Source organism: Egretta garzetta, unplaced genomic scaffold, assembly GCF_000687185.1.
Source record: "Egretta garzetta isolate BGI_Z169 unplaced genomic scaffold, ASM68718v1 scaffold79, whole genome shotgun sequence".
Lineage (NCBI taxonomy): Eukaryota > Metazoa > Chordata > Aves > Pelecaniformes > Ardeidae > Egretta > Egretta garzetta.
The window spans coordinates 1,399,188-1,425,455 of NW_009260791.1; the positions used below are offsets into that span (position 1 = coordinate 1,399,188).

A 26,268-nucleotide genomic window follows, 5' to 3' on the forward strand; every position below is an offset into this window, starting at 1 on the left:
CTTCACTCCTGCAGAGCCCTGACATCTATCATAGAGCACTGTGTTTACAGAAACTGTACCACTCACCACAGAAAGGTATGTAACTGGGGAAAAACACAGCAACTGCTTAACTGCATCCAGCAACCCTATGTGGCAAGTATGAGCAGCAAACATAAAGATATGGTATTCACCACAACTGGAGGCAGCAGTACCCATGGAGACACAAACCCCAAGGACAAGTGTGTTAGCACAGGGCACTTTTGTGATAATGAGCTGTCAAAGCCTTCGTTTTTCACATCTTCCAGAAAATGCAGCCTCCTCCATTAGTCCAGCCTTCCCTACCACCAGCTGTAATGACTACTTTAAATAATGTCTGCAACACTTCTCCTAGAGCATTTAGCCTTGCCTTTGAAGGCTCAGAGTTCCTATTTCTGGTACTCTTAAGAGCTGTTCCTTATTTAGAGAGGAATTGCACTCCATTGCTAGCACTTTAAAGAAAAACAACAACTGTATGAAGCAAGTTTCCTAACAAGTCTTTTATACATCAGATTTCTGCTGTTCTGTGATTTTATATTTTTCCCCTTCTTACTCACAACTAATATTAGTAGAGCTCTACTAACAAAACTGTTGGCTCTGCAATGCAAATGAAGAAAGGAACAAACCATTGCAAGCTTAAGTGTCATTCAGACACAGGAAAAGCCAGGAGATGGGTGCACAACAAAAGCCAAGAGGAAGGAAAAGAAAAAAACAGAAAGGAAAGAAATCATATTTTTCTATCATCTCTGAGAATGCCAAAGAAAATGGGAAGTTCAGCTGAGGAAGGGGGTTATAGTACTTAACATTCTCTATTTATTCAGGGTCTTTTCTGAAGAAACTGATATTATTCTCTAAGAGGGTAGAATTAAAATCTTGTGATAGAACTGCAGCAACCACTACAGCCATGGAAATCATTGTTTCAGTCCGGGAATGTGTTCCAAAGCATTTTTATCCATAAAATTTACAAATCTACATAAATGTATTAATGTATGAATCAGAGCACCCCCTTCTCCCCACAGCCAACCCCTACCAAAGGCAGAGCTGTAGAGATTGCTCCATGTAGGACTTCTACCACAAAACTACATCTAAAAATTCCAGAGGTTAAAGGAAAGACCAGTTCAGCTCCCTAGGCATGTGGAAGGATTGCTCCGTAAAGCACCATTATCAGTGCCTCCTCCAGTTTAGCTACAGTTTTCTCAAATGGTTGGGATTCTCACCAGGCACCCCACACACACCCCAGAAAGGTAACACCCCTTCTAATTTAACCAACTGCAACAACATGTGTTTAGGATCTAGATGTTCTCCTTTACATTTCATCCTTTTGTCCCATATTTCCCAGCCAGGCCACTCATGCTGTCAGGAGAGGAACTTCTAGAGGGAAACAGCAAGCTTGGCAGAGCCAACCCTTACGGTCTATCAATGCCTAGATGCTAGGGTAGGGTAGTTGGATGGGAAACTGAGGAACAGCCATATGCCCATGCTGGAAAGGACCCACAGCTGGCTCCACAATGGCCAGTAACAGAATTGCAGTGTGTAATAAATATGCAAATGAGGTGATAAATAAGGACATAATAATAAAGTGACAAAGACGACATGTATATGGTTACATAACATTTGGTGGGGATCACTGTGGTTGTGCTGGTGCAGTGACCCACCACACTAATAGCCTGTATGCAGCACCTCTCTAGTCATGGGACATACAAACCCAATTTATCAAGAAGAAAACTTTTCTGGGAGCACCATTAAAATAAAATGGCTGTGAACAGCATCCCTGTTCACCAGTTTTCTTAGCTGCACTCCCCACACACTGTCATGGGCTGTACACACAAAGCTCTCTACACGCAACACCCACTCAGCCATACCTATACCTTCAGGGTACCAGCTGTCAGTGCTGCCCTGGGGACTCACATCTTCACTTGGCCAAGAAACAGAGAAGGAAAGAAAGCTTGCTTCTTAAGGTGGGGGAATGGTTTCTTCTTTTCAAAGTGCAATTCTCTTCCCCCTCACGTCTGCACCTCTTACTTGCCACCCACAGCTGCAAGCTGGAACTAAATGTACTGTATATTATACATACACTCAAAGGCAATGCGTATGTACACACAAACCCTCCTTGCTCTCTTTCCTCTCTCTCTCTGTGGATTGTATTAGAAAATGCAGTCAAGCATGAAATGGCTCTTTTGACGCCTTCAGTTCAGATGTGCCTTGCATGAAACAGTTGCTTGCCCTAGTGCCTGAATAGCTGCGAGAAGGGGGTTGGAGGACATCAAGTCTACGAGTTGGGAGTACCTGACACAAGTACCCCAGCTCCGCTGCTTCCTTCTCCGCAGTGCCATGTGTTAGGTGCTTTGGAAACGCGAGTTTTTCTGCAGATACTAGAAGACAACAACAGAAAAAGCCTGGCAATAAGACTACTCTTCCCTTCAAAAAGAACTCATGTCCTTCAGCTCCACTGATACCATTGCCAGAAAATTACTGTCCTCAGACAAGAAATCCCAACCATATTTATGTAAGAAGGACCTGGAAAATACCCTGCATCACTTAAGATGGCACAAAAGTCTAGACAGTGTTTTAACTGACATCCCACAGAAGCCTAAATCAGGTATTACTGTCCCTCCCCTGGCCAGTCTGCTACAAACAAGGAGCAATGAATCCTTGTAACAAGCAGATAAAATTAAATAGCCTAAAATAGTTGAAACAGCCCCTGCACAACCATAGGAGATTATGAGTTTCTGTTCTTGTGTGTGCCCTATGCTGACTTGAGCTCGGCCCAGCTCAGACCAGCTATGCACTTGACATTTTTTAAAAATAGAGAGATTTCATTCTCACCTTGCAAGTTTTTGGCATCTGGAATATCTGGGAGCTTTTTCAGCCCATCTCCTTGCAAGCTGACTATTCCCTCCAGCTACAAAAATACGCCTTCAGAGGAGGGCTTTGCCTAGTAGCAGTCATACGAATAAAACCTATCTCAGTCCCCAAAACTCAAGGAAGGCATGTTACAGCTGAGCAACACACACAGCAACTCTGCTTAGTTGAACATAGCCCGGCAACAGCCAGGTGACCTCAGCCTCCTAGGTACCTGTGCTGGCAACTTCTGCCTAAATACAGGCATCCATTTGATTGCCCTCGGCCATCTGCAGCAATGAGACTGTAATGCTTTTGTTCAGCACCACAAATACAGGCAGTCACCCAGCTATCCGAGTACACGTGCATTCCTTCCACCCTTCTATGTTTAGGGTAGCTATTACACTTGGATGTCTCACAGAGACATGCACAGGAGCAATGGGTGAAACCGTGTTTCAGAGCCCCACAGATTTGTACAGACAAAAAGATCCAGAGTGGCATTTATTTGCAATCCTGAAGCCAGAAGCTTCATTGCCATTAGCTTGGAGATGGGAAGAGGAAGAAACCAGGTGCTGATTCAAAACCGCTCTGACATAATGCCAGAGATCTGTGAAAATCAATATGTTATTAGGAGCGATTAGCTTCCCAGTCTTGTGCTCTGAGACCCTGCCAGGTTTAATTTTACACTTAGCATCCAAAGGAGCAATTCACTGCTGCTTCCCCACAAGGCTCTGCATAAACCTCCTGGGGAGATGGCAACAGGCGTATTCTTAGAATACAGATGGAAAAATAGTCAAAGCTTTGCAACCTTTCTCTTGTATTAATCTTCATTCTTTGCCTCTTCCTTTTCTTCTCCCTTTTAGTTGTTCTATAGTCTCGTGATCTTTCCTGTGCTCTCTTTCCCCTGCTTCCCAGACTACAATAGAGCTTTCTTCCTGAAATTTCCAGAAAGATGACAGTGTGAAAAGAAATAAAAATTATCCTCCCTCCACAAAAAGTTTAGCTGAAGTCACTGACGACAGCAGTTCAGGGCACACCATGCATTTCCCCTAGATGCATTTACCAGAGCCAGCTATCACCACCCGCTCCCACCAAGCAGAGCTTCCAGAGACAAGCATCCACCAACTGGAGAGGCATGAGACACTTGGCAAGGAGCAAGTGCGGAAAACAGGCATGCTGGTTCAAAACCACGGGGGAATACAGTCCAAACATTTCCACCCTCTCGCAAAAATTCAAATATCCTTAAAGCAAATGTGCCAAAGCTTTGTATCCATGAACCAGACAAAACTTGCCTGTAGGCATTACACAGCACACTTCTTTCCCTTCTGTATCTACTAATAGACAGCCACATGGCTGTAAATAAAAACAGCCCTGATTTTCTGAAAACCAAAATTACACTTAAACAAAAAAAAACCCAAAAAACCCCCCAAAAAATCACCCATAAAAACCCCAGAACTGAAAAGGCCTAAAAAAGAAAAAGAAATCCTCAGTCCTGTCCAAGTAGATTCCATAGAGATGAGTTTCAACAACAGAAGTCTGTGAAGTAATTTGGGGAGCCCAAATGTAATCATTCAGACCAAAATCTGACAAGGACCTAGGAGATAATACTCCTTTTTTGGTGGAAAAAATGTTGTGGAAATTTTAAGTGGTCACAAGTGGTTACGACCTTACATGTCATCCGGCAGGATGGGAGCTGGTTGCTGCAGGGCTCCCAGGGCTGGGCCCTCGCTGCCCAGGGCTGCCCCACACACCCAAGGAGGGGAGCATGACAGAACTGCAGATGGCGGCCAGGTCCAACCAGGAGCCCAGGAAATGTCACGGCAATGAGGCAGATCTGGGGTCATGACGGGAAGTCAATCCAAAGGCCAGAGCTAAGATCAGGCACCACAACCACCAGGCAGGGCCATGGTGACAGGGATGGGACATGAGCCTGGCTTGGCAGGGCCCATGGCCAGGCAGGACTGTGGGGAGCTGGAGACCAGCCTGGCTGCAGCATCGCTGCGCCAGGGGCTGATGGCCCCAGGGGGCTGATGTGGGGTCCTAGGCCATGGGAGCCCCAGGGTCCAGGCAGGGCCTGTCGGTGCCCTAAGGGCCCTGGTGGTGTGGAGCTGGTGGTACCACACTCTGGCACTGCTCCTCGCTGACCCAGAAGAAAAGTCCATGTTTAGTAAATGCACTATGACACCTTTTGCAGCAAATTAGATTTTCCCTGGATCTAGGGGTAGATCTCATCTCCCATCTTGGCACCACTGGACCTCACCTTACTTAGCCTGCCAAATAGGAAAGAACAACTCGAAGGATGTAAAAGTAATTCACTAGCACTGAGAGGGACAAACAACAGAGAACACAAAACCATCTTTAAATACCCACCTAAAGAGAACCATTACACTGGAAATAAGAATGGGTTTTATTAGTCTAGCAAAATACCCTGCAAATAATATCACTAATCAGCCACTGAGAGGTTTATAGTGCTAGTAAGAACAGAACTATTCTGCTTTAAAGATTTCAGCCTGACAAGATGTCAATAACATTATCATCAGTTGTTATGCACTGGAAACTCAGGAAGATAAAACAGTTAGTCTTGGGCACAACCAACCACAGGAATGTAAAGAACCTGGACTGGATTTGCTGGTGCTTAGTCTCCCCCACAGACCAAAGTATTTTTGCAACATCAATCCCCATTTTACTTTGCTTCAAATCAAGATGTCGCGTTCCTTCCCTACTCCCAGGGGTTAAACTGCTGCTTTACAAAAGGACCCTCGTATCCCGAAGCTCAGCATACCATTACCCCAGCTCCCTCACTCTGTTCTAGACTAAGTAAACCTCTTTCATTCCACTTCTCCTAGCTTTTATTTTCCAAAACTTGCCTCTTCTGCTTCTCACTTCTGGCTTCTCTCCGATTCGTATGCTACTTTCTTAAACTCAAATGCTCCGGTTTGAATAGCATATGTCAGTTAGGACCAAACGGGCACTAGAAGTAGAATAATTACATAAGGCACCCTTATCAGTACAATGTGTACAAAATATCTCCAGATGAGCAGCAAACGAGAGAGATAATAGAGCTAGCTTCAAGGCATTCATCACATTTTCAGGGATGCAAGAATATTGATGGAGCAGTAATAATAATTGTCACTTATAAGGCCGCTGCTATAGACAAAAATTGCTAGCAGATGTTTACATAGGCCAGATGACATCCAGATGAATATTTTTCATCAAATACATTTTTTCAAAACCTTGCAAAATTTATTTCATAACATTATTTACAACATTTCATTACTTTTAACATACATTTAAGTCTGAAAGTAGTCCAGAAGTACGAGTTGGTTCATATAAAATAAGAAATTCCTGAAGAACGCCTGAAGTGCAAACCACACCTATTTATTTATCTGGAAAGTCAGAATAGAATAAACATCCTATTCACCATTTCCCTTTCCATACCGGTGTCTCATCCCTGTTCCAGTATCTTATACAATTCCTATCCTTTTCTTTTGTGGTTTTTCCAAACACAAGCAGAAACATCAAATTACCGCAGAAAAAAATTATTGCCTAAGTATCCACGAAATGGAAGACATATAAAAATCTAGGCAAAGGCAGCAAACTAAGAACCCTAAGCAACACAACTGTATGAAAGTGCAGGGTTTGGTTCAAGTACTACAAAATTCTCTCTCAGACAAAAAAAAAGTAGCTTGATTTATAAAGTTTAGACATCAAGATGACTTTAGTTATGAATGGAAGCAATTCTGAATTTTTTTCAGAACTACACATTTTTTTTTTCTGAATCTAAAATTAACACCTTGCTTTTCTAGTTCAATGTTATAAGGAGGTTATATAATACCAAAATCCTGTGAACCAGTACTGAGAATTTTCAGCTCAAAGTGGGCAAAATCTCAAGGAACTAGTTAAAACTGTGAAGCTTTCCACCATTGTAAGGAAAATCACACCAGATTTTTGACTGTCTAGAACAAAAGCTTCAATGGAGACATTCTAAATTTTACACTGACCTAAAGAAGGCATATTAGAATCCAGGATCCCAAATCTCCCTCATAAGCCTTTGCACTCTGGATTCTAGCTTTGTTTAACTTTGTAACGAACCAACTCTCCAGCTCCCAAGGCTAACCTACAAAGAAATATGTACCAGTTTCCAACAGCATCAGGTTTGAGTTGTGCTTCCTCTCCTCCTGTCATCACCACACACAAAAGAGGATAAGTTTATTAAGGGGTGTTGGCAGGTGGGGAGTTACAAAAAAAAAAAAAAAAAAAAAGCCTTTAATCCACAATAAAAGGTAAATGTTACCTAATAAACTTTGCATCTCCCTTCTTTGGACTGTGATCATAAAGAACTGGGCTAGGAAGGAGCTGTAAGAGCACTGAGTAGCACAGTGGAAATATTTGCAGAGAGAGGAAACTGTAGCTTGTAAATGTTATTGCTAGCTTTGGGGGGTGATGAGCGAGGCTATATTGCCATACCGAAGCTTGGCAGAGACGCAGGGGAACCAAGAAAGAGCACATGGGCTCTTCAAACTTACTCCAAATGTCACTCTAACATTTACAGAGCTGTGTACAGCTATTTTGCAAGAAGACTAAGGGTAGAAGAAGAATTGCTCCTCAAAGCAAAGGAGTGTAATGGGGAAGGCATGGGGAAATGATGGGTGATACAGTTTAGAAAATGATGTGACTTCTGTTTAGTTTGAGCATCTCTGAGTCCTCTTCATGGCCCTGTCAAGCTGCATGAAGCATCTGATCACTGTCTTGCCAGTAGCATTCACTAAGAAAGGGGGATTACAGCGAAGATGGAGTTTGGCTTGTGTCAGAGGTGTACAGTGAAAAAAAGAGGAAGCAGACAATTTGCAGCAAGGGAAATTTCAGAAAATTCTAAGGATAAAATTACACAACGAGGGTAGCCACACACAGCAACAGAAAGGCTGTAGAAACTCCACCACTGGAAATTTTCAAAACTCAACTGGATAATGTCTTTAATAACCAATTCCGCTCTTGAAGTTGCCCCCACTTGGAGCAGGTGGTTGGGAGAGAGACTTCCAGAGACCCCCAACCACAATTATTCTATGACAAGTGCCAGAATGCACCGGTTTCACTGGATATTGCACCATTTCACAGACATCACCTTACACCTGCAAGTTGCTACTGATCTGAGATGGAAAAGATTTTGTCTTGTGAGTTATCACATCAACAGGAATTCTTACAGCATGTTGTCAAGACTGAAGAAACAGAAGATTCAAACTTTGCTCTCCTACAGGCACTGTATGTCCTTGGGCAAAGCCTTTACCCCGATGCATCATCTCAGAACAACTGCAGTTAGGAACCAAACATGACACTACTGAACACATCCGACTGTTGTGCTTTCGGTCCTTTTCTCCCACAAGCCAGGATGCTCTCACTGAACTGGTGGGCCACACACTGCCAACATCTCCCAGTGGCTGCTGACTCTAAGGTGAAAACTGAAAGGCTTTTAAGGGTGGCTCTCGGCATTAAAATTTGCATTACTTCCCAAAATTTCCAGGAGATGAGGGCTCTGCTATAAAATCCACAGATGTGGGAAAGCTACTAAAAAGGCAGTTATTACCAGCCTAGCATCTCTGAAAAGCAAGGCTGTAATGTGAACTACATTCATAACCTTGTGTAAAAGCACAATCAACCTCTCCTCAGTTCTGTTTTGTGAATACTGGAAAGAAAAACAGTAACTCATATTGCGTATGGCTGTTAGTTTAAGGAAAATTCACAGAATGCTCCAGACAACCCTCCATTTCCTTTTCTTCCTTTTTTGCATCTGACAGCCCCAAAACCCTGACCTTCATAAAGTCCTGGAAGAGGTGCTTTAATAGGACAAGGAGCAGAGGGAAAACATGGCTGTACAAACTGTAGGATAAACTTGTCCACAAAAGTCACAGGTACACCACAGTGGTTTTGAAAAAGCAACAATTCTTCAACCCAGGAAATCTCTGATATAGGAGGGCCAGAAGTGAGAGGCTGCCATGCTGAAAACAAGTAGGCAGAGGGGGTGGGTAACTATTTATAACTAATGTAAGGAAAGTGGCTTCATGGAAACGGGAATATCACAACACTCACAAAGGCTGGCAAACAGGTTGTCTTTTGGGGACGCCTGATGCAACAGAGCAGGTAGCAATTAGGAGGGTAACAGTAGCACATGTGCTGTGGAAAAATATGTGTGATTTGGGGTTTCAGGCTGCAACTTCCAAACTTAAAATATAAGATGAACTAAGCTGAGTTTATAATACTAGGACCTGGAGGAAGGTCCTTTCAGAGCCTTTTCTTCTACTATTGCAGAGCTGCTGCTTTCCCTAAAAACATTTGCAAAACCACTAATCCCAGGGTGGTACCACTTGATTGCCTGAGAGCAACATTCAGTCAGCGCAGCACAGAGAGTGCAGAAATGATGACACTGATTTCCAGGCATCCCACAGGCTCTGTCCACTCCTAATGAAGTCATCAGTAGAGATGCAACAGCCAGGGCTGCTCACCCAGCTAATTGCAACCACTGTCCAATTACTGCAACCATGATAAAGTGGAAAAGAAAAGCAGGAACTAGTAGCTGGCATGGGACGGCAGTTGATATTGCCAAGATCACGAAGGCTGAAGCAAGAGATACACATTCAAGCCTGTAAATTTCACTAGCAGATAAAAGAAATTAAGTTCTACTTTCAAGTAAAAGGCACTGCCTTTTGAAAACATGATTGCCCCGCAGACTAAATTCCACTGTATGACTCCAGTACCTGTAAAGAAATGTCTTAATAAAAAAAGGAATCCCAGATAAAAAAGGAAGAAAAAAAGAATTGACATAGGCACGTATGGTGCTTCTGGTGCTTCTGTACTAATAATGAATGACCCAAATTACTCCAAATTTCCTTGTTTAGACAATTAAAGGAATGTCCATCAGCTGTCCCTCTCTGACTCCAAACATGACCAAGTGCAGCTTCTCTCTTACAAAAGCAGTACCTCTTGGTAAGGACAGAGTTAGCAAGTCATAGTCCAAAACACTGGTTATGATTATGCACAATCATACAGTTATTAAAATATTACAAGCCTATCTCAAATGCCGAAGGCTGTGATGCAGGATCTTCTAAGATGACTATTCAACGGATGGGTTTACATACAATGCAGCCAGCCCAAACCCTATGTGATGTAACTCAAAGGTTTATATTCATGGAGAAGACAGTTTCATTAATCTTTTTCTTCTTATCTGAGCTCCAAGAGCCTACAATGATCTTGATGGGCATTGTAAAAGATAATAAATCCTACTTCTTGTGGAAGCTGTGAAAGTTTAGTCAGTGTTGGCAAATTCTATGAGATCCCCCAGTCAAAAGAACTAGATGTATAAATTATGACAGCAGCTGTGACCCTAAACCTTCCCCATTCACCACCGTGCTGCCCATTTTATTCACTTTGAAGTTCAGGGCAGCAGTCAGAATACAATGAAAAGTGTCATACTCCAAAAGCACCGGCCTGACACCGCAGTTCAGTAAAGCTGAATCTTCTTCAGCTGCTTTGCTTCTATCAGTAGACTTACTGAGATACTTCCCGAGGCCTGAGTCTATTCCAATTCAAAACAAGACCAGATCTTGAAATCGCCATGTATCTCAGACTGGAAAACATTGTTTCTGTGCAGAAGATTTTCAAACCACCTTCTACGGTATCTATGACTTTTGCTAGAATGCTTGGATCTCTCCTGCTCCTACCTGAAATTGGAAAGCAGTCCCATTTTCACCCTGTATCAAGACATTTGCATTCACTTATAGATAAGATGTGAGAATGTACTCATGTCCCATATCATTCTCTTTGTACTAGACCTAATGGAAAACTCCATGTTAAGAGAGTTTTGATGGTGAATAACCTGCTATTTATCCTGTCTAAGGCGCTTCTGTCCTCTGTAATGAAGTCCAGAGGGACATTTACTCTCCAGATTGCTAGCAGCAAACCAGATGTGATGTATTTTGTTACAACATTTTCATCAAATTATGCCTGATTAAATGTAGCCCATCAGGGAAAAGGGTTTCCTCAGACCTGTAAATTGACTCAAACACAAAATTCAGTGTCTGCTTATCAGTCACTGCACCTCCTGCACGATATCACTTTCGATATGACTTCTTCACTGGATGTGAGGCAGCACACCTGCAGAATTCACTGTCTGGGAAGGAACTTTGCAATATGAGGGAAAGTAATAAAAAGCTTCATTTCACCATGGTGTTTTCAGGTTCTCTAGGTTCCCGAACAACCTTTTTACATGCTAAACCCGCAAGTCACACAGACTAACAGCAAGGACCCCACCACATCGACGTTAGCCTTCGTACTGTTCAGAACAGTGGTAAGAATGATACAGTCAATATCCCTGTCCCAAGGCTGGGGTGAGGAATTCAAACATCAACCACTCATTCCTAAAGACCAGAATTCAGAAATAACTTAGATCAAGAAAAAAATTGCAGTCTCAACCTAAAGATAGGTTTTCTCCACATCCTAAAATCGCTGTTTAGAATGACCTGGAGGGCTTGCCTGTGCTCTGAGGAAGTGTGGGACAGGGGCAGGAATAACGCTACCTATCAAAAGTACAACATGTTTGCTAACCTGGGTGGCACTCAGGAAGTTCAATCTCTATGAATAGATTCTGAATTCTAATAAGAATTTAAGTGTTTGATAAAAAACTCAACAGCCACAGCCTTAATGCTCTGTACAGCGGAAAGAACGGTTTGCTTTCACCTAAAACGTCTCCAAGACTCTTAAGTGCAGGGAAGATGGAACTAGGAGAGTAAATTGCAGAAGCCATCCCATTTACCTAAGTGGGATCACAGGTAAGGTCAGGACAGTTAATCACTATCTATTTGCTGAAAATTACCCATAAAGGTAATTAGATGCACAATTCTATTACAGCAATTAGCTCTTGTTGAAATGAATATGAAATAGGTACCCAGTAAGAGTTAACTCTGCAACGAAAGGAAAGGAATGAATCAGAACAAAGAGAACATGCAAAGATGGAAGCCAAGGTAAGTTTGGGGGAAGGCCAGACAGTTGAATGTATGTTTGGAGGACTGCAGAGTGCTTTCACATGTATTATGCGGCCAAACTTCTAAAGTGCATCAGAGGAAGTGAGATTATTAGAACGGAGCCCAACACAATTTAACAAAGCATGGTAAAAGCAGATGGGAGTGTGGCTATCAGATTAACTTTGTATAAAGGCTGTGGCAAATCCATCATGAGGTTTTCCAGGCTCTGAGATAGCCTGACTAGAACTGACCCTACCAGCAAATAGTGTTTACTTCAGAGACGAAAATTTTTCTCTTCCCTCATTATGCAAGCCCGAAAAAGGGGCGGCATGGGGAGAGTCTGACATTTTCTACTCTTCCAAATGGTATTTCTCTATAGTGATAAAAGCTATTAATCATTACTAATGAAAACTGGGGGAGGGAAGTAATTACATCCAAAGGCATTCTTTCAATTTTTCAACAACTAGTTGCTCTAGTGATATCTAACCCCTTTCTCTTGGGTTTTCTGCAGTCTACACCCCTACTTTTTCTGCACCCATAGGAAAGGGATGAGAAAGCCAGGCTGCAACTCTGAAAAAAGGCAGCCTTCAGCTGCGGGGAGAGGGTTTGGGTGTTGCTCAGGCAAGCAGGGGCAGACAAGAGCAGCCCCACTTCTGTGCCCCTCACATCCACCCACATTTCAAAGGAGTCACACAACCAAGCGCAGGAGAGAACAAGCTGTGAAAGCGCCGCAATTCGGACGGAGTGGTGGGGGAAGCCCGCAGCCCCAGAAGCATGCTAGTAGAGCCACGTATGAATCTGGTATCGAGCCTTCATGTTCCAGATGGCCTCAGATAGCCCCCGATTTGGAAAATATTCATGACCCCATCTGGAAGCCTTCCCACAAGAGACGTAAAGCTAAATCAAAGCCAATATAAGGAAACAGAAGAACTTACAGTCTGGAGGTTTCCTACATTCTGGAGGATCCTGTACAACTTCATAAATGATTTAGACAAAAATTATCTCATAATGACAGGAACTATTTGAGCCAGAATGTAACAGCTGCCTATTGGGACACCTTCGGTTTGAAATTAAGTACATTACAAAAAATAATATAAAACTAGCTAGCTGTATGTACTTCACCTGTCAGATTTTCCCCCTCCTGCTGTTTGTGGCAACAGAATACGACAGTTCTTTTTTCCCCATTTTTCGTATTTTTTTTCTCCTGTTACTGTTCAAAAGGCCTATACAAAAAACAGCAACACCTGCACAAAGCGATAAACAGAGCACATCAGATAATTTCTACCTGTAAAACAGAAATCAAGTTTTGTGATAGTTTTCAAATCTGTTCTCCTTCCAATTTCCAACCAACTCTGGAAAACAACAAAACAGAATATGAACCATGCTGCCAAACACACAATATCGTTATCTTCAATGGGAGTTAAGGGGCTGACTTTGCCTTAACTGCAATTTTATCATGTCAGAACAACATTCTGCATGATATTAAGCAACAAGGGTTGTATCTAGTCACATTGCACCCTTTCTCCTGGGAAACACATGGTTACACCTGCAGCCACTTGGACTTCCAGAGGCCACCACTGCTTCTTTACACTGCATGAACACTCCTCCTGTGCCAGCTAGACTGAATACCACCTCCACAAAGGGAGAAACACAACCAGAAAACATAACCAAAGGGAGTCAGACAAAGCTCTTTCCCAACCAGAAAGCCAAGCTCTGAGCAACTAAGAGTATGACAGCTATGGGGCGTGATCAACAGTATCAGTAACAAGGCGAAGCAAAATCTGCGTGCTATGCACCAGGAAGGTGCCATTTTGCTATAAAGATCCCACAAAATGCAAACCTCTTCCATCACGTCTCAGTCACTGTGGCTCAGCTTTGGCTTGGAGGTACTGTACTTTGAGAAGAAGAGCAGACTTTGAAGCTTGTTCAGTCCTTACCTTCTCAGATACAATGGGAGTACTTCTAAATTGATGCTGAGCAAAAGACAATCTCTCACTTCTAAACGCTGAACTCACAGAAATACCTGCTTGTAATGTTCACTGAGAGTTTCATGAGATAAAGTTTAAAGAATCGTTGTAAACATTCCTAGGATGCAGATACATTTTTTATTTTGAAGCCTGGGATTGCAGCCATTGCCTTTTTTTTCAAACAAGGTCTTTATCATGTGATCTTTGAAATAGCACCTCAGGGATGTATTTATTTCATATCTAACTTCCCTCAGAGTTAGTAGAACACTTCAGAATTAAATTTGTTTACAGATTCTAGTCCCAGCTCTTCAGAAAACTCAGTCATTCAGTAAGATTGCAGTAAGAACATGGACTTTGTGGTTGGAGAACATACTTGAACCAAGAAAGGAGAGCTACTAATTGATTTCCCTCAGTCTGAAACCTGGGAGTGTGCACGTTTTCTCTGAAAAAAATAGAAAGTTATAAAAGGACAAAGATAAGTATTCAAATATTGAAGACAATTCCCAGTAAATGACAAAACCAATGGATTCACACAGTTCTAACCTTCCACAGCATCACAGTTCGTTTCTTTAATTACAAGATCACATTCTTTATTTAAGAAGAAAATTGATTTCTCTGTTTCTTGGGTCTGAAAAAGCAAAAAGCTTGCCCTTACCTATACAGTATAACTCTGCTGTGATACCGAATTTCACAGAGGTGCCTATGATGTGGAAAGCAGACTTAAGATTTCCTCAGTTTGGAAGAAGAGGCAGCTTCTCAGACTTAAAACATACAGTGAGAAAATACAAGAGTAAGTGAAAGTGCCACCTAATGGTGAACCTGTAACTCTGAGGCAGGCTTAGCAGCCAGCACACAAGGACGCAAATGCTGCTTTGACCTGCATGCCTGGAATTCGGATTGACAATCACCTTCTTCAGCAACATTTAATTCTATGCTGCTTCCTACAGCACTGGCCGCTGGTAAAGCAAAAGTGTGCGTTTTAAGTGACAAAACATATCTTCATCAGGGACGTGATTACTTTCTCAGACTGCCACATTTGATTCCCAGTTTTATGCCACAGGTAAGAGACTGCACAACAAAGAATATAACAAAGCCAAGTTCTGTCTTGGATTTTGTGAGGGCTGATGACGTCATCTTAACTTCTGATGAAAACTACCAGTATTGTCAGAGCGTAGAAATGCTACCAAATTAAACCAGGTAAGTTACTCCACTGATACTGATTTACTGGACATTTCAGCCATTCCAGAACCAAAGCACTTTCCTTTCAGTCACCTGCCAGTTGCCTCATGATCTGGTGGTAAAGCTCCCAAATCACCTTCCGTAGTGAGTCAAGCATGGATGGAATTTGTGGCCTGCTATGCACCAAAACGAGAGGAATCTAGTCCAAATGTATTGGTCAGCATTTCCTTTTCCACTTTTCTAAAACAATATTTAATAGGCCCTCTTTATTATGTTTCCACTGAGCCTCTAATAATGCTGGCCTATTATCTAAAGCGGAAGGACACAAATTAGGACTCTTGAGATCTATTCAACAAGTCACTTTGTGATTTTCCTTTATTTGATCTGATAGTAGGAAAGAATGTAATTTACCTCTCTTCAACAACATAATTTTAGATCCTTGCCTAAGAAATCAGTACAAAACTGAAACCAATATATTAAAAGGAGGTTGCAAACAGAAAAAAAAAGCCATAATCAACTCTCGTATTGAGGATATTATGCATCAGGCATAGACACATTTGGAATCCACTTCTGACAGGTCATCAAAGTCTAACTCTACGCTATCACCAAAGACAGCTCAATTTAGTTCCCTTTTTAATGTGCAAGTGCGGGCCAGTGAAAGCTGTCAGACTGACATGATGGAAGACGAGTACCTAGGGTACATACAGAAAGAATGCTTCCTTCATGAAACTCTCTCTCCAACTTGTTATTATCTTAAACTAACAGAGTCATTCAAGAGTTTAAAAACTCATAGCTTAATACATGAGCCATCAATCCCCGTATCTCTGGAGAAAAGGGATGTTAAGCTCTTCACCCACAGAAGCAGACGTGCAGCCTCTCTTGCACAAAGAGTGAGCCACTTCCCTCTGTTTTCAATATAAAGTGATTCATAGGCTCTTACGCTGGGCTCAATCACGTTCCCGGGAGTTGCAATACAACATCCGTACGGTACAGCTTGCTCTGCTTTCTCCTAAGGGTTCCCAGAGGGGCTGCGAGGGTACAGGGGGAGCCTGGGGAGTGGAAAAGCTGTGCGTATTCAGGTGTATTAAGGAAACAATACACTTCAGTATATATTTCAAGACTATATGAAGATAAAAACAGTGTAAAGCTTTTCCCCAGAGGGGTTGCCTGTTGGAATTTAGCAAGTCAAGTGAGCCAGCAGCTGCTGGGTGAGCAGAGCAGGCGATGGGGATGCAGAGGCCGTAGGCCCCAAGGGCTGGTGCACTCGCTCAGACCCTTTGGGGGCAGTGAGGGACAGGTGGCAGTGCTGCCTGAGGCCATTAGATGGCGAAGGAGGCTGCAATCAACTCCTCACTTATGCCACTAGTGCTGAGAAGCACTTGTTCTGTGTTTTTTTCAAGGGACAGCAGCATGGCTTGTCCTGGGGTGGAAGAGAAAGCAGAGACATGCAGCAAATCCCAGTCATTCTTCTGTCCACTGTCACTGCCACCAGCTCTCACCACCAATTGCTGGGCAAGGTCCCAAGAACCCACTCATGTCTGCACAAGTTCTGGATCAGCAAGTGCTGTTTCAAAAGCAGCTTTTCCTAATTCACACCTGGAGAGCATTAGACACAGCTCTACGCCACACTGCAAAGAACATCCTGTTTTCTAACATAAGCAGCTGACATACCCTGGCCAAACAGGGTAAAGGGTAGGTCTCCTAATAGGATGGCTTTCCGGTCCTCAACTCCTTCTATTTGAAGTCCTCAGCATAGTTTGAAAGCATCAAGATGCCCCCAGGAATGCCTTTTGAACTGGCCTACTTTCACTGCAGAAACGGAGACACAAACAGGAGGCAGTTCATCCACTGTCACACTGCAAGGCCACAGCAGTGCAGGGACACAACCCAGCGCCACTGGGCTGCTGTCCCCCCACCTTTTTGTATGATCCAAGAGCTACCTGCCACCTCCTCGTTGTAGTCTTCATCAGACAGGCCCTGAAAAATTCTCAGAATATCAAACGAATCAAAACCATGAAGAGGCCAATAATTCCTTTGGAAACTGGAAAATAATCCAGAAGCCTAAAAATAACCTAGATCTGTGAGAGAAAGGGGACAGTTCTTGACATCACTTGAAACATAGGCGGTAAAACTCTATAGATATAACACCTGTTTCTCTTTCAAATTCTGCAGATAGAGACTGAAAAGAAGAAGAATTGAGGCACAAGACAGTTTTTTAAGATTTCAATTAGCCTTTTATTTGGACTAGGATTTATTTACTGCAGAGTTAAGCATCTCTTATAGTTACAGATTCTCTATTTATATCTGCTAACTGTGCAAATTTCCTGGTTCCCTGATTCCAGACCAGCTGCTGGGTACAGCTGTGCTCCAACAAAGGCACCAAAACCAGCAGGATTGCTGGAGGACTGTCATACTTCCCTAATTTCATCTGCATCTGGAAGAGGAAATCACAGTGCTTTTCTCACTCCTGACACAGTTCAACAGAACACCACCAATCTAATTAAAAAAAAACCCCACAATAATAAATGGCCAGTCTGAGAAGCACCCAAGCTTCCAACAGCTTGTAAACATGGCACTAGCACTTCCTCTATAAGGTTGCCAACACAAAGAATTCAGGAATCTAGGTGCAGAGTCACTTGCAAAACTCTTGGACAGAGCAGAGGACATCCTGGGAGCAACTGGACATGTGGAGAGATCCAGGCCCAGAGCAGCAAGCAATTCAGAGTCTGGCAACAAAGGAATTTCTGTTTAATGGAAAGAAGGGGATGTAAAAGCAGAGCAACAAGGCAGAGCACCAAAGTGCCTCATCAACACACTGCAGCTGTATCACCACATAGGACGATATTTGGCATCTAAATCTCAAAGCCAGTTTTAGAATGTGAATTTCACATTCATGTGGGCATCAAGCTCACGGCTGCAGCAAGATCAAGGCTGCGCCTAGGAGAGGGGATGGTCACATCCTCTACCTGGCACGCACTAGTGGCTACCTGCACCCTGTCCCTGCTTCCCCCCGGCCGCTGTCAGTGTGCTGGCTGTCGTGAATGCCATCCGTCCTTAACGGCCTCTTCACACCATTGGCACATATGCTTTGGGATTTTACTCCAAGAGCTGATGAGCCCCTAAGCACTACATAGGGCAACCCTGAGGTTTGTCAGGATTTACTCCTTTTATGCATCAGAACCTAATTGATTTGCCAAAGATCAAGCAAAGTCAGGACTAAATGTAAGTGAACTAAATGGCAGACTATGTTTTTGGTGTTGTTTTGGGGTTTTACGCTGATGAGCAGTATTTGGGATGACAGCTTGGTAGTCAGAAAAGCCTCTGTCTTTCACCTGCCACAAAGATGAACAGTTAGTGCTACACTCACTTGCTTCTGCTCATACGAGAACGAGCTTTACTCTAGGCTCTCCTTTACCAGCACCCTGGAAAGATCTTGGACACATGCTACTCTTCCCCATGTTTCTCTTTCTCAAACAAGTCTGTGAATAGCTCTTCTAATTGAGATTTGAGTTTGGGATTTGAAGTTTTCTGGCAACAGCTTTTTCCTACAGCGTATTTGACAATACCTTCCTTAATGACACTCTTTTCTCGTCTGATACCGTAACATATGCTACATAATATTGTTTCTAATTTGCCTAAACACGGAGTTTGTTCCACAGTTCTTTAAGATCTAGCAAAGAAGCTGAGGTATCAAAATGTTGTTATTTTTACACAATAAACTATTCTACCCTTCCTAATTCAGTATGAGTTATTGTAATAAGCAATTGCATTAAAAATCAAGCAAAATATGCTTTGGGAATCAATGTCTTGCATATCTTATAAATTTATACATGTTCTCACTAATTGGGAAAACATATCCAGTCATTAGCAGGATTTAGAAAGAAAAATAGGTCTTTTGCAGTTGGAAGACATTTCCAGGTTTTCATTATTCTGAGGCATATATTTCACAGATCCGTACAAGCTAGAAACAGAAGAGCTGGCTAAGTCATGCAGCTCCCTTCCCTCCCTTCCTTCTTACAAAGCATATTTCATTAAAGCATATAGCAGCCTGGTGATACTCTACTGTTTTAGCCATCCTAATTTCCAATGTCTAACTGATGGGATTTCTATCCCTTCTCCAGGGTTCCTGCTATAGCAAAAAAAGCAAAAAGAAATACAGCTTATTATCAGGATGCTGTCTATGATATTCAGCATTTTTCTTTCTTAATTTAGCCCAATATTCTACAGCTAGTGTCTTGTGAACTTCCTTAAACAATTTTCCTTCCTTGGGAGGGCAGTCCTCCCATCAAGGCTGATTCCTCACCCTCCCCTCAGGTTATCATTTTACCAAGCAATACGTACTAAACTCTTCTAATCTTTCTCCGTAATTCCTCCCTTCAGCCTCCTGATGATATTTCAACTTTTTTGCCAGTTTCCATCACATTGTTGGATTTCAGTCTAAGCTGCTCAACAGCACTCTCTGAACACTCTTGGTTTGGTTTTTTTTAATAAGAAATACTCATGGAAGCTTGTTAAGGGAATGCACTTTTTGTACTCAGATTTCTTGAATATACATTTCTACTCATGTGGCTACACCTGTAGCTGAGTATCCCATGTCACTTCATTAGTACACAATTTAACTGGTGAGGAGTTGATATTCAGGCTTATTATCTTGGCAAAGGTCAGTGGGTAAAACTATTTAAGGCTCCCTTCTTGTGTGCTCTGTAAATCTCATATCACTATTGAGTTAAATACATTCAGCCAATCGCTGACACACCATACAAAATCTCATCATTTGTTTAGTGCTTCATAAAGGGCAATGAATAATTTTACCTTTTCAGTGCCAAAGAAACTAGAAAGTTTTTTCCCCTTGAGTGGCTCAAGTACTATGGCATTTGATCTACAAAAGGTTGCTTGTATACCTCAAAAAAATCCAGCACTGTGTCTCAACAACCACACAAGGATTGCATTAGCATTGCAGGTATAGAAAAGCAGCACAAGACAGAAAGTCACTGCTGTTTTAAAATAAAATCTCTGACCTTTAAGGATTTTTAATAAACTTTGTGGGTCTGGGCAATGTTGTTCTTTTGGGGTTTTAAACTCAAATTATTAATACGCAAACCCAAAAGCTTCCCACACTTCTGTACCAATGAAAAATAAAACTATGTGTCAACTAGCAATAACAGGAAAATGAGTTTGATAACACAAAAATAAATATCAATCACTAGGTCAAGTTTTCTACCTGTTCTCAGGGTAGGATGTCCATTAAGCGTAAGAAAAAACTATGAAACAGAAGGTCAAAGATTAACAAAAATTAACATTTTACTGGTCTTCAACTTTTCTCACCCTAGAATCTAAAGCTCTTAACAATTCATCATTTTTTCACCTTGCAACCCTTCTTTGACTTCTTTGACTCAGGAAAGTCTCAAGTATCTGGGGTTTTTTGCAGTTGGCGAAGATAAGGCACAGAAAAATGAACTTGTCTGTAGCAATACAAGCAAGAAAGAGAATCCCATGGCATGTGTGTCTATACTGCATACTTTTGTGAAGCACTGAAATAGTGAAGCCTCATAAATATCAAGGCTCGTTTTGTGAGAAGCCCCGATCAAATTTACTCATTAGCCCAGCAGCGATGCTGAATTTACATGACACAAGTGCCCATGCTCACACAGTTTGCCCGCAGGTACTGCCACCGGAGCAGCCAGCGGAGAGTCTTGCAGAGCAAACAGGACAGCGCACGTTGTAGCACAGGGTGCTCTGTGCCCGATACACTGCAACACACCTCCTGAACAGCACCTGTGAGGCAGCTTTGCAAAGATTTCCCAAGTAATAGCATTCATTGTGCTTTTACCCCCGGCCCAGGGGAAATCACTGTGTCTTTTAGCTCTCACTGTCAGATAACATTTCCTTCATGTTCATTTGTTCCTTAAGTTAAGGCTTGTACAACTTCAGTTTTGTCTTGTAAGCACATCCTTACTAACTTCCTCCACGTATTAGTTAGTTGGAGTCCCCTGGATTCTGGCCGGGCATACAGGGAATGATAGCTGAGTGAGTGCAACGCTGGATAAGAGAGAGCTGAGCCGTGGGGAGCTGTACAGTAATCAGCTTTTCATTATTGAATGGCTGAAAGGCCAAAGTGATTCATCAGCGCTCTTCTAGTGAGAAAACAGGAGAGGAGGAGAAGATGAAGGAACTCAGGTTCTGATATGAATTATCTCTACCCTATCACAGTATAGAACTATTTATCTCTAGGAACTGCTAATCAAATATCCCAGGACTATATCACCACGTCTTTAGAGATCTGCAACTATTATTTTAGAGACATCAGATAGCTTTTTCAAGGTGGAAAAAGTAGCTTAGTGACCTAAGAGTCTAATGACTAAATTATCTAGTATCTTAGATTCAGACATTTAAATCCCAGAAAAGTAAATGCAACCCCCTCAGCCTGGGTCTGTGGCTAATTACTTTTGCAATCTTGAATCTTACTGTAGGTACCTTAGTCGCTCCATATCACAGTTTCCCAAAATGTAAAATGGTAATGATATCTACCTTTTTTTGAAAATACTCTGCATATATGCAAAAATGGCATTTGTTTGCATAGGATTATCATCTTGCACCCTTATAAAGAGTTTACTGTGGGTTTATTTAGCTTACTCTAATAGCCCAAAGACAGATAGAGAGGTCAGCAATTTATGAGCTTTCTCCCAGCTATGACCTTGCCTGTTCCTTGTAAGTTTGAAGGCTCATCCATATGTTATCTGTATGCCATGGTACAAAAAGTCACCTGAGCCTTCATTTCTGGCTTCTACAGAGAGAGGGGTAACACTGTGAGATTTGGCAGGGCCCACAACACTATGGCAGAGAATAGCCTAAAATCCATTGCCAACGTGCAAAGGCAGTCTCATCGACAGCGTCAGGTGGGTTACAGTTCATTGCCTGAACACTTCTGTCTCACCTCAGTACTGAACACATCTCAGTTCCAAACACAAGTCTAATGCCAGGACCCCCATATGTCCCCTCCCAGTCATAACCGGGTGGTTCTCCTGGCTGCCCTGAGGCCCTCCTAGGCAACCTTCACCAAAGGAGTTGCTCAAGCCTGTAACCCAGGAGCGATGCTGAAGCAGGAAAAAACTGTAATACACAGCCACCTGCAGGCACCCAAACAGATGCTGAGTTACTGCTCTTGGCATGCACAACCTCTTCTGTGCCTAATGGGATACTCCCTTTCAAGGGACCCACATGGGAGAAGAAAGCTATGGTGCCACATTGTTTTAATAGGATTTTGCTGATCAGCACTTTGATAGAGCACATTGATACAGTGGATACAGGCCAGCATCCCGCCCTAATCCGAGCAATGGGGTGTCTGGGAAAAAAACAACTCTCAGCAGAAGGGACATGGCAGCCGTTTCAAAGCTGCTTCTCCTGGAAGATGTACTGACTGAGGCTTAGCTGGTGGCATACACTAGGGTATGAACTGTAGGCAACATACACACACACAGACACACAAAGAACGGTAAGTGACCAACATTTTAAGTTTTATGGCTTCTCTCGGGGAAAAAAATATAGTGTAAAAGAGAATAGATGGGCTCAGCAAATAGTCACCAGCCAGCAAGAAAAGACAAAAGAAAACAGAAATCACAGCAGTGTAAATCAACCTGGGGAGAAATGGCTAAATGAGGATGCTGATTGCTAATCTACATCCTGTCACTCTGACTTTATAAGCAGGTTAGCTCAAGTGGCCATGTGTGCAAAAGCAGCCCATAGAAGCACCGTCTTTCCTGCTCTCATCTGTATTCACAGCGGAACAGGTTTTCACTTTATGGCTGCAATGTTCTTGTTTCTTCTGCAAGTCCATTAGCACTGTGCACGTTGCACAGTCAATAACAATTCCAGCCTACACTTTTCTGCCTTTTTTATTTGGACACAAGTCCTTCTGTCTGCTGGATTCATTACTCTTCAACATGGCTATTTGTGGTGTTCCTTTATGTTATGATTTTTTTTTTTTAAAGCAGCCCAAGTGCCCTTGACTTTAAATAAAAAATTAAAAGATAAAGCAAAACCAAAGTGAGCCATTTCAAAAATAGCATGATAAATCATTTCTGTTTCTCTAACATTTTTTTGATTTGCCTAATTGCTTTACCGAAAAAGGTTGCAGGCTATGAAGTGACACAAGAAAAAGATACCAGCATTTTGTTTGACAAAGCTCTATTCATCCCTTCACTTGTCTCCTTTTTCCACATCCCAAGAAATCTTCCAGGTCATTCCTTGCTCTTCTGCACCAGACAGAAAGTGAAATTTGATTGGGCTGGAAGGTGAGGTGGCGGAAGGAAGCTGGCAGGCTTAGGGGAACGGCATAAGAGCATTTCAACAAGATACAGAACTGTGAAGTTGCCTCCGTAAAAAGAAGGGTGACAGACCAGGACAGGAGCGAATCTCCACCCCCTTTCACCAAGGTGGCTAATGGCAGCTCCTTCACACCACAGCAGTGCTCCCAGCATCAGACTGGGACTGGTGAAAAGTGAACTGCCAAATACTACCCATGCCTTACTTTATCCACATCCTCAGCTGACCAACCCTGTACTCAACAAGAAGAAAATTGGAGTTACTAAAAACACAGCTTTGAGGCAAGCGCCTCGGCTGCAAGTGCTAAATCATCCTCCAGTAGCACTTGACAGGGAGAGAAGGGCTAAAATTCAGTGCCGGTCAGTCCTCCAAGAGGACAGAACAATCAAATGCTAATGCAGAATAAAGGAGATTTGCACAAATTGGGCATGAGCTGACCAGCAGAAATGGAGTAGCAGACTTTTGGGGTTTGCATCAAAAAGCCGGGCTGCAACAGAAGAGAACCTCACCAGGGGGATGGTCACAAAATGGTGAAAACCTGGATGTTTCCATGACTAGGCACTGAAATGTTCAGCTTCCAGGTCTAGGAACTAGATCCTGTACACTGAGATTTGTGTAAGGACTCTAGATCTTTTGAAACTTCGTAGTATGTCAAGAGTCTTTCCTTTGATCTCATTTTTCTCTTCAGCCACAAACATTCATGACAGATTTAAAAAACAAACAAAAAACCAACAGTAACAAAGGTATAAAATATTTTAGATGGTTTCTGTATTCTTGCTTCCTTCTCACTATTTAGCAAGCACATGCCTTTTGTTCAGGGGGAAATCTTATCCTAATGCGGCAGATGATACACACAGCACAAAATCCATTTTGTTCGGCTCAGCTCGGACCCCCTTGCTCTGCCCCCTGGGCTGGGGCACTAAGCTGCCTGACGGCTTTTTCTGTCTTCAGCAGTCACACAAGCAACAGACAGGAAATCAGAGCTATAGAAGAAGAGTTCCTCCTTTCACCACTCTACTTTGCAGTTCTACCAAAGACCAGGCAGGTCAGGAAGACCGACCTACCTTCTAATCTCTAATGAAAATACTCCTCCAAGAGATGAATACGGTATATAAAGGATAGCTACTCTGTATATATTTCTCATTCTCAGCACAAGCCTAGGACTCCCAGAGCTGTCAATCTAACACGCTTTTCAGCTGAGGGCTGAATTGTCATTTTCCATTTTTACTCATTTAATGAAAGGTAGTGGATAAAAATTCACTATTTAAAATACCATATTTTTCTTTTCTCAGCAGTTTGAAATGGGGCCTGTGGGTACTGGGGTAGTCAGACTTAAAAGTCTGATTCCACATGACTCCGTTCGAATCCTAAACTCTGGTGCTTTGATACAACTTTCAACAGTAATCCCTCCAACCTGCCCTGTCCTTCTGCTCCCTTCAGTGGTATCACAACATGAGGGATTACAATTCTTCCGTGTTCAGAAATGGAAAAATGCTAAGTTGCTCACAAGAACACAAGATTACGATGGTAGGAAACCCCTGCCCAAAGGGCCTAGGCTGACCACAAGATGACCTTGCCTTAACAGGCAGAACCTTCAGAAGTCAACAGCTGCGGGCCATAAAAAATGGAAGTATCATGAGACCAACAGCACATATGATGAAGCTGCTTTTCTTGTACATCCTCCCTGCTGCTGTCTCTCTTCAGTGGGATGACTTTTGCGTTAATGTGATGGATATCTCCCCGAGTTTTACGTTTTACCTATCCGCCTACTAACCACCTATAATCATCAGAAAGCAGGAAGTCACTCTGAAACTTGTATTGAGATTGGATTTATCTGGATATAGTTTCCGTCTTCTGCACCTTATCCCCCAGTTTTAACCTCTTTGTTCTCAAATACCCAGGGAAAAAAAATGAGGATGCTGGTAAGGAAGCAAATAAAGATGATGAAAATTATCTTTCCTTTACACACTGTCAGACCCTTTAGCAGAGTAAGTGAGAACTGTTTTCCTCTAGAGAGCCATACCTTGGAGTCTGGTACCAGTCTGGCACCCAGTGGCGGGGGGGTGACACTGTCAGACCCTTTAGCAGAGTAAGTGAGAACTGTTTTCCTCTAGAGAGCCATACCTTGGAGTCTGGTACCAGTCTGGCACCCAGTGGCGGTGGATTCACCAGGACCACCCTGTGAGCTGTTCTGTGGATTAACTGCGTGTGAGGGAAGGCAGACAACCAATCAGATCTGAGTGAGCTAATATACACCACCAAGTAGGACCTTTCCAAGCTTGTGGTGATGGCTGTGCTTTTGCATATCCTTTCTATATCACATAATAGCCTCATCCAATCAATCAAAGTGTCCAAGGGGAGACTGCCTATCTCCACATGGAGAGAGAGTCAATTAAGGGAGCATCATGAATGCCCAGTCTTTCCTCTCCCCCTGAGATGAATAAAGAAGAAATGAGACAACAAATGCACTGTGCCAGTGCCTGCCTTTCAGCTTGATGGCTTCAACTGGGCAGAGCAGAGAGATAGAGAAAGCTAATTTCACAGATAACATCTCCAAGGTCTATATAGTAATTTTAAATATTGGAAATAATTTTTCATGACAAATGAATCTACTTCACCCTGGCCACTTCCATCACGATTTTCCCATTAATTGTAGGGACAATTGGCAGTCTCAGCAGAAACACAAACTGGTCTGATCTGAGGGTATGGAAAGGAAGGGGGTATGAAGCCACAGGGACTGAGATCAGCTACTGAACAATAAGAGACTCAAAGATACCATGTAGTCTGAAGCCACTCTCGCACCCAGTGTCATCAGTCCATCTCTAGACACCAAACAGATCACAACAGACATAGTGCAAGCCCATTCTGGACCATGCATGTGACATGCCATTGTATGTTGTGCTGGGAGTTACCTGGGAAAGTTAGGATGAGAA

The 26,268-nt window shown here is 42.6% G+C and overlaps 1 protein-coding gene across 5 annotated transcripts in view; it reads right to left on the reverse strand.

The window, feature by feature from the left end:
• NRXN3 (neurexin 3) overlaps window positions 1-26,268 on the reverse strand; it is a 982,535-nt gene that overhangs the window by 672,445 nt on the left and 283,822 nt on the right. The window lies entirely within an intron of this gene.